Raw genomic sequence first — 9,619 nt, 5'->3', positions numbered from 1 at the left:
TTGGCAGGGATAGCCATCGGTGACGGCGTAAGGAATCATCTGTCTAGCTCATCGGCTCCATTAGGTAGCTAAAGTGACCTATGATGTCACCATGCAGTAAAGGCTAATGAAACTGCTCCCCACACTGGCTCCATCTTGTTCTGATGGCACAGTTTGAGGAAATATCTTTTTATTGTTATTTTCTGAAAGTTCCTCTAAAGTACAATGATGTACAAGGACAAGGGTGAGTGTATCTTTTGTGGCTGTGAACAAGTGTGTCAATGGGGATTTTTTTGAGGTTATCTGTTACATTTTGATGTTGCAAAATACTGGAAAATTCAGCGTGAAATGGCTGATAAAGATGATGAAACTGATATAACCTTGAACCTTGGAAAGAGTTATAGCTTTCCTTTACGGTGAAGGAGCAGGTATGATTAGCTTTGTAATTTTCAATTAAATAAAATAAGACAAAAACAAAAACAAGAAGAAAACTTTACTTACATCTGCAGAGAGGGTTATCAAAGAGATAACACTTTGTCCACAGAGGGTGCCGGCATCAATGCAGCCTGCAAGTTCTACACATTATACACTCAGACACATACAGTAAGGTCAGCATAGTCAGCCCTGCATCATGATAGAACATTCGCCTATCACACCCTGTATCATAAACAATGTCTTAATGTACAGAAACGTGCATGCAATGAGGGTATCAGAGAGAAAACAAGCTGTGCTTTTGGTTGCATACACAGCCTCAGTCCTGTGAAGCAGCAGAGTTTATAGGGGAACAGCTGTGGCTGAAGATTTATTCAGCCTCTTCTTTAAGCTCTGAGCTCCCAGCCTCTTCACTGCATCCTGGATCCAGGACAAAACCAACGAGAAGAGGGGACTTGTTCCTCCTTAAGCCTCTCCCAGGGGCTGAATTACGATTTCCCGACTGAACGTGAATCCAGGGAAACGATCTGAACGGTCATCCATCAGCCCCTGTGTCTGCATCCTCCTGAACAATGTGTGACCCCAGGGCCCAAAGAGGGTCAGAAGAGGGATGACTTCCACCTTCACACACAAGCAACACACACATGCACATCATGTCTATAGCCAGCGTATCCTACATTTTAAAATTCTTGGAGTACATCATCCAAGGAAAAAAGAATTACTCTGAATAACTTACTGTATTCCTTTTTTGTCTTATGTTTTTAGCTGTAGTGTGTTGCACATTGTCTTGTGCCCATAAATTATTTTTTAAAACATATTTCTATTTCCTGTCTTTTTTCATTCAGTAATTATATTTTTATGAGTACCTATAATGCCCAATTTATTTGGGCTGAATTACAGTGTTGCTTCCTCTCTAGCTAACAGCAGACTTTTGCAACAGAATGCCACTTGCCTGATTTTTATCAAACAATGCCTTATCCAGAGTGGTGGACCCTGTTTTTTTCTGCTGATGTTAAAAAAAAAGTATTTTCATCCCTGGTATAAATTTTGACTTCCCATAAACATAACGGTCTTACAGCAGCAGACTTTTCTGGTGTCACCTATTCTTTGCAGTTCAAGGATAACTTTAATCATATGCCATAAGTTTTCTAGTTCATACAACATAAATGTACAGAAATAAAAAAATGATTTTTTTCATTAATTTCAACTCCATACCGCCATTATTTTATGCTTTATTCATCACAGGTATTTTGTGCTTTATGTTGGATCATGTTCTAGTATTAAGTTTGACTCCTTGTGCTTCATATTTAGTCTATTCCCTGTGCTTCATATCTAATTCCCTGTACTTCTTGTTTAGTTACTCCCTGTGTTTCATGTTTAGTTTATGCACTGTGTTTCATGTTTAGTGTTACCCCCTGTGTTTGTATTTGCTTCCTCCTAGTGTCATGTTTGATTCTTCTCCTGGTCCAGTGTTCTTGTGTATTGTAAAGTGTTCTGTGTTTCCTGATTTATTTTGTAGCTGCCTTCCCTTGTGTTTGATTCCAGTTTTGCTTCCTGCTCCAGGTTTCCCTCCTTTGTGATTACCCTCACTAGTTTCACCTGTGTCTTGTTATCCACACTTGTTTCTCCTTGTGCAATCATTCCCTGTGTATTTACGTTCTCTGGTTCTCCCTGCCTTTTGTCAGTTTGTCAGATGTCTTCTCTGTGTCTTCCTCAGTGTTACTCCTCGTGCTTTCCTTGTGCCTCCTTTGGATTTTGTTGGACTTTGAGTTATGATTCCTGGATTTATTTTGTAGTAAATTCCTTTGCTTGTTAATTAAATCGGTTTTTGAGTTTATCTGCATTTGGGTCTCTCCTTTTGAGTATTTTCCTACAACCTGTGACAATAGCACTGATTTATGAAGAAAAAAATAAAATCATGAAAAATGGAAGTACAAGGTTTTGGCCTGATGCCAGTGATATGCAAATCAAATTTTGGAGCACAAAAATAAATTTGCATATACATACACCCTCCCAACCCCACCCAGGGGGCCCAGGCCCCAGGTTGGGAACCACTTAGCTATACAGTATGAAACCAATTTAATGAAGAAGCAGACAAAAATAAGACAAAATATTTTGTTTTGTTTAGCCAACTTCTATTTCTCTTTTGTAATCTTTGTTCCAGTTTAATTCAAATCACATTTGTTGATCACTGAAACAATTTTACTATGCATTAACGTATTTGGTGAGTTTCCAGCCAAGGCTTAAACACATTATAAACATCGAATGCAATTAAAGTACAAAATAGGTTAGAGTAAAAAATAACATAAAAATACAAAATGAAGAAAAAGAAAATTAAGTTGTATTTTTTTTTTAATTTAAGATGTAAAGAAAAGACTTCCTGTGTAGTGCTTTTAAGTTTCTGATGACATTTTTATGTGGAATCTGAGGTAGTAATTTGGAATTTAAAATCTAAATCTCTAACTAATGCACTAAAGCTCCCAAAATTACAAAAACTACAAATGTGAAACTTAACAGCTCTGCTTTTAGTGTGTCTTAAAGCATCTTTTCCCAATCATATGGTTTCTTAAGCAGAGAGCAAAACTTAAAAGAAGTGTTAAAAGAAGCACCTCTGAGATGCATCATGATGCAAATGTGGATGAATCTTTATAGATGCACTGACATAAAATCAGTTATTGTTTACTGATAAGCCTATAGATTTTACCAGCAGCAGCTGGACCTATATAACAGTGATTTCTAAAGCATGTTCTAATAATAAAAAAGGTAGTTCATGTTTCTAACTGCCTGACGTCTTTAATAAAAAAGCAACCATGTGCAGTTCTACAGAAGATGCAAAGCCCTGTTTTCTCCTGTGGTTCTAAAATATTTATTTACAATCACACAACATCCTGTATGATGATGACTGTTATTAAAGGATGAAAATTCAGTCCCACAGTGAACTCCTGATCTGCTGGCTGTTCAGCTGTTCTGATGGCTGCTGAAGTTTATAGTTCTATACGTAGACGTAGCGGCAGTGTGTGGAGGGATGGGATCTGTCTGTATCTCTGTCTGCAATCCTGACAGCTCTGGCTTCAGTCTGCACCCAGACCTCCTACATGCATGTCTCACTGTTTACTGCCCCCACCTCACACTCCTCCCTCTACACACATCTATCATTACAACAGGACCACACGCACATACATGACACACATGAATACAAACACACAAACCCTAACTCACAATCTCAGGGTAAAGGTTATTCAGTCTTAATTGTATAAACTTAGGTTACCCAACAAAACCATATTTAACTTTTAAAAGTGAAAGTAAAACTCAACTAGCCTTTACAGAATAAGAATGATTAACTTCTGTTGTCTTAGAAAAATGTCACACAGCTCAACCAACTCACTCTTGTTTCTCTATTTCATCCTGGTCTGCGTCATCAGGTTCCCCGAGTACAGATGTGATGTACGGAAAAAGATTATTGCTCATTCAACACGCAATTTCCTGCAATAAAAGCAATTTAAGATGGAGCGAGCTGATGCCATTTGGTGATATCCGTACAGGGGGGAATTCTGCCCACGTCAGACTCCATAAAAAGACGCCCACTGCTGTCCACTGACCTTGTAAAGATTGCTGTGGTTGATGCTACATTTGGGATCGGAACATTGTGGATTAATGATTTCAAAAAAGCTACATTTACTCTTGTGTGTTTGTTGATTTCATTTGAGTGTACACACATATTAGGCTTTGGGTTCTTTAAGTGTGCATGGTGTTTTTATTTTATTTTAATAACCATCACCCTCGGTCTAATCCCAAACTGCCTCCTCACCTCACCTTTCTCGTATGAACAAACTTCCTGGGAGAGCTGGAGAGTCCTGTTTTCTCTCTCCTCCTCCTCTCTCTCTTCCTCAGGAGTTTAATCTTCTGTTTTTGTTATCTACACACTCATACATGATGTTATTTTCTGATTCCACTTTCTGCCACATTACTAACCCTTCTTCAGACCAGAGCATCAGTCTGTGTAGGAAGGTGGATTCTTTGGGTTATTTATCCCTTTAATTCAGAGCAAGTAGAGCAGGGGGAATAGACTTGAAGATTGTTTTTTTTTGTTTCTGTTAAAGCACTACATTTTATTAGCAGTTTTGTAATTGCAACAGCATTGTTTGGGTTATCTGTGAAGGTTTAACATATCTTTGTTGTGCTTTGAGAGCTTACTTACAGTAAACTGCAGAGCTCTTTTTTTTCACGAGCAGATGGCGCCACCGTCTATGACATCTTTTTGTGATGTCAGTAGCACCAATAAAAGCTCAAAATTAGTAAGTTAGAAGGAAAGTTAAGTAGAGTGTTGTTTTTTTTACATTTTTTTTCTTGTTGGAGAGAAATTATAGCATCCCTGCTTTAGCGATACTTTTCCCCTCACTGCATGCTGTGTTTGTTTTTTTGCTGAAACTGGGACCATTCAGATTAAAATCTAATAATCTGGGAAACCAAAAACATTCTCCCAGAATCCACATTTCTGTTCTCCAAGGATTGAGGGAGTCTTTAGATGGTAAGGAGGAATGATAAACTTAACTTATACTGATGCTAGCTCACCTGTGCACAGCAACAGACAGCCAACAGCTGGCTGGAGGTCAGGCAGGAACTGATGCTGTTTCTCAAAGTCCACAATCGTTCTGAGTCAGGTCCTTCGGAGGCGTGACAAGAGTCGTCCATGACATACAACAGGCTTTCAAGTGTGTGTAATTGAGTCATTGGAAAGGTCACGCCCATATATGGTGGCAGAAATTTAAATAGAGATGGTACAAACAACAGCTTGCACAACTTTTGCCAGTCGCCGTCTTCCAAAACTTTGATGAGAAGAAGACACAGGAGACTCAGATGGCTTAAGTTGAGCTGTGTACTTAGTCTCGGCCGAGGAGAAACAGTGACATCAACACAGTGTGAGGTTGAAGCCAGATTTCCCACAAAGCCCAAAAGCATTTTATCTAACTAAAAGATGTGAGTTTAGACTATCAACCCAGAACAAGAGGAGAGCAAGGTTATTGTAGTTAACTAAATAACTAAATAACTAAAACTAAAATTCAAAAATCATTTTAGTTAACCGAAACTAAATCAAAACTAAGCTTTACAGAAAAAATGAAAACTAACTAAAACTGTATAGTGCACTTACAAAACTAACTAATGTAAAATAAAAATGGGCACAAAATATCCTTAGTTTTAGTCTTTGACACAAAAAAACTGACTGGCACTGACACCAGTCTGGGGAGTGTAAAATTGCCTGAATTGATTGCTCAAGACTTCATACAGTGGTAGTTTTATGTCTGGAGTTGTATTCAAACATCATCTTTAAATAAATAAAATTAAAAGTGAAGAGTAGCCTGCTTGAATATGTTTTTTAAAAAGGTATGATGTTCCCTCAGCCCTGACATCTATCTGAAAAAACTAAAGCTAACACTAAAATTAATAAAAAAGAGACTGAAACGAAGCATTTTTGCAGAAATAAAAACTAAAGTAACAAGCCAGCAGTTAAAACTAATTAAAACGAAACTGAAATTAAAAAAAGAAAGTGAAAACAAAATAAAAAATTAAAACTATTGAAAAATCCAAAACTATTATAACCTTGGAGGAGAGACAGTTCAGTCTCCACCCTGAACCCCTTGACCTTGGCCATGAAGTAGAATATCTGAGGTATTAGAAATGCCAGGAATACTGGAAATTTCTATAACAGGAGGTAGGAGGCAATGGTAACCTGAGCTCCACAGGCCAGTGCTGCAGTAGTTTATCAATGGCAGAGCTTGTTGGTGAAAAACTCTCATGCTGAGGTTGGTCAGGAGAAGTGCAAAACATCTTCTCTAACAAGAGAAGCTTTCAGTGAATCTCTTTGCTTTTGTTTTAATTCAGAAATGTGATCCAGTTTTGATAAAACTGACACTATACTATTGCTACATCCAAGAAAAACACTACACTGGTAGCAGCCATTGCTACCAGCTTCCAGTACAACTAAACCCTGTAGTTGCTGCCTTGCTCTCCTCAAATGATGCTGATTGATCAGGTCTGTTTTCAGACCTGGCACAATGGTTTCAGATTGGAGCTTTGCAGGATGGATTTGCCTGATGACAGACATGGACTCTGGACAATCCATCTGCCTTGCAAAGTTAGGAAATTTTGTCATTGGTCAAGATTTGAAAGTAAAATATACAACTTGATAAGTTGTACATAAGTACATACATAAGTTGTACATAAGTTACATAACCCGAACAGACCTTAAACAGGTGCAGAGAAATGTCCTGATGGATGATTTTTTTTTCTGGTTAAAAATACTGCTATTTAATTAATTATTTTGTCGTGGATTTTCTTTTTTCAAGGAAACAATTTACAGATATGGTTACATCTTGTTCCACTCCCCATGTAACTTTTGCAAATTCTATGGCAAGAGAGAGCCATGTTTACGAAGCAATTTTATCCAAAACAGTATCATTTTGTTGGCTTTGAGCTGTTTGCTTACCTGACAATGGCATTTCTGAATGTGGTTAGTTTTAAAAATTGGTTTCAGACAACAGACTTTCACACACTAGCATTGGGATTCCAGTCAGTAGCCATATGTGCGTGAACTTTTCAAAAATGTCAGCATTCTTTGGAGGGTATTATTAAATGATTAAGTTCACCCATCCAAATGGCCGGTGCAAGATTTACAAGTCAACTGGGCTTGAAAATCCTGGTCTACCGTCTTTTTTAAACTGTAATGAACATCTTGCCACTAGAGGCCTCTGTAGCTTCAGTTAATGGGCGCTGCCTTCCTGTCTGAGCTCCACCTGGACGTAAATATAAGAAGCTTGGCAGTTAGCATGTAGTAGGAATAGCAATAGTATGACAGATTTTTAAGTAGAAAATTAAAATAAATTTTATGTCAGCTGCCAAGGGTTGAACTAACATATGATTACTAAACTGAACTGAAAAGGCCAGTATTAATGCAAAGAGGAATAAAGGCTGGCACAGCTATCTGCTAATGTTAACCATGCTCTATAGAGTATATCTGACTCACTCATACCCACTAACACAAAGACCCTGTGATGAATTTGACTGTTTTCTAAGAATTTTCTCTTCTGTAGACTAGTCGGTTGAACACAATTTAAATAGGCATTTAGCTGAATAGAAAAACAGATGCCTGGGAACATCCTTACTGGCCTGGCATGTATACTGTAGTTTTTAGCAGTTTTTACCGATCTGACAGCATGCCTAAAAACATCTGGACATAGGACACTTTGAAACTGAAAAAAAACCAAATGATTCCATTTCCAGTTTACGGTGGATCATTTCTGTGTAAATGTGGCCTCAACTTTATGGCCATGCTGTTCATTGCATCATAGAATTATTCTCGATATCTGGTGTGTTGTTTACACACATTTCTCCAGAATTCAGCCATACTTGGTGTCTTAAATAAATTAGCAGTCTGCAGTTAAAAACAAATTTCTGGTAGTTTGTTTATTCCATAAATTAAATGGAATTTGTAGTGGAGTATTTAATAAAGTCTATTTAGTGAGTGTGCACATTGCCGTTGTCTATCAATGATTTTCTGTTTCACTTCATATAAACTCAGCCATACGCTCTCTGTCAGAATCCTCTCTGTGGTGTCATCAGAAGAGTCCAAGTGCAGGCTAATTAATTATGTTATTCAACATCGCTTAGCAGCGTTGTATAAATTTTTACTTCGTGCTCTGGCATTAGATTGAGTGTGAGGGTTTTGCTGTGTTTACTTGCACGCCTTCAGTGGGTTGGCAGCTGTCCAGCCGGCTCAGGACTGCTTGAGCCTCTTGTCAGGTCCGGCCTGTAGGCAGGATCTTCTACGCCTGATTACAATACTGTCACAGATGACAGATGAAAGCACTAAGAATCTCTATCTTTAGCTCCAAGCTAGGCCTCTGCTACTCCAGCCTACACTTGGAGGGACACAGAGGACGGGAAAGACAGAGCAGCAGCACATACAGGGTTGAAGACATCACGTCATGGGAGGAAAATCACCTGCGTTATGGTCAGGAAAAGTTTCCTTTTTTGAAAGAATGAAAAGAGAACAAAAATATTTTAGAGGTGGTTACTTCTCCAAAACTACTGACAACTGCACCAATATTAGTAGTTCATGAGACTAACTGATATTTGTAATCAACATGAATTAATGATGACAAACCAAATCACTTAATGTGATTAAAGTAGAATTTCATGATAAAAAAATGAAGGAAAATAGATAATTTAACTCCCTATCAACTCAAGAAACTACACAGAGCAATAAAGTAGCAGCAGGAAAAAAAAACGGGCAGTGATGCCATACAGCTTCAGTGTGGATTGGTTAGTATTTGTGTGACATGTAGCCTGAAGGACTCTCAGAACTCCCTTATTATGCTGCTGACTAATCCCAGTCAGTGCTGTACGTGGTGGAGTCACTTTCCGTGTCTTTCATAATTTAGGAGGTATTTTGTTCATTCATTGATTGTTTTATATATTTTTTAATCTTGTTTAATTTATCTGTTTTTAATGGACTTCTGTGTCCGAAAATAAAAATCATGATGATGATGATACACCCCACAGTGGAGCCACAGTAGTGCACTTCTTAATTGTTTAATTTTATCAGCCATCTGCAAAATAAAGGGTCATTGGGGAGGTGGGTCAGGGATTTTTTAAAAATGTCTTTATTTTAATTTATTAAACCAGGAAAATCTTATTGAGATTGAGAATCTTATTTACAAGAGCATCCAGCTCCTCAAGAGGTCTCCTGTAGTCAATTCTAGGCTGCAGGAGCAGCGCACCTGAATCTCCTTCACCGATTTCCAGGAAGACCAGGAAGACGTTTTTTTTTTTTTTTTTTTAATCAGGATTTAAACCAATTTTAACCCCTGCAGTATGTCCTGTACAATATCAAAGTCTTACTGTAAGCGGCAGAGAGCTGTCTGGCTGCATCATTGTGTATATCACACATGAGCACAGGTTTCCTGATGTTCATATTTAGGCTCAGTGTCTGATGATGGGCTGCTACAAATTCTAGCTGGATTCAGGTAGTCTGATCTTAACCTGACACAATGAAATGACCCGACTTTTCAAGAACATGAATGAAAACGGTAACAAAATTTAAGTGTGTTTTATAAGGCATGTTATGCTTTGCTCCCAGAAACACAGGTAGGCATCATCTCTGTTGATGTAAGTAGATTTACTCAGTATTCTGCATGAATTTATTTAGGAT

This window comes from Cheilinus undulatus, linkage group 1, assembly GCF_018320785.1.
Source record: "Cheilinus undulatus linkage group 1, ASM1832078v1, whole genome shotgun sequence".
Lineage (NCBI taxonomy): Eukaryota > Metazoa > Chordata > Actinopteri > Labriformes > Labridae > Cheilinus > Cheilinus undulatus.
Note: the sequence above shows the minus strand (reverse complement) of the source record.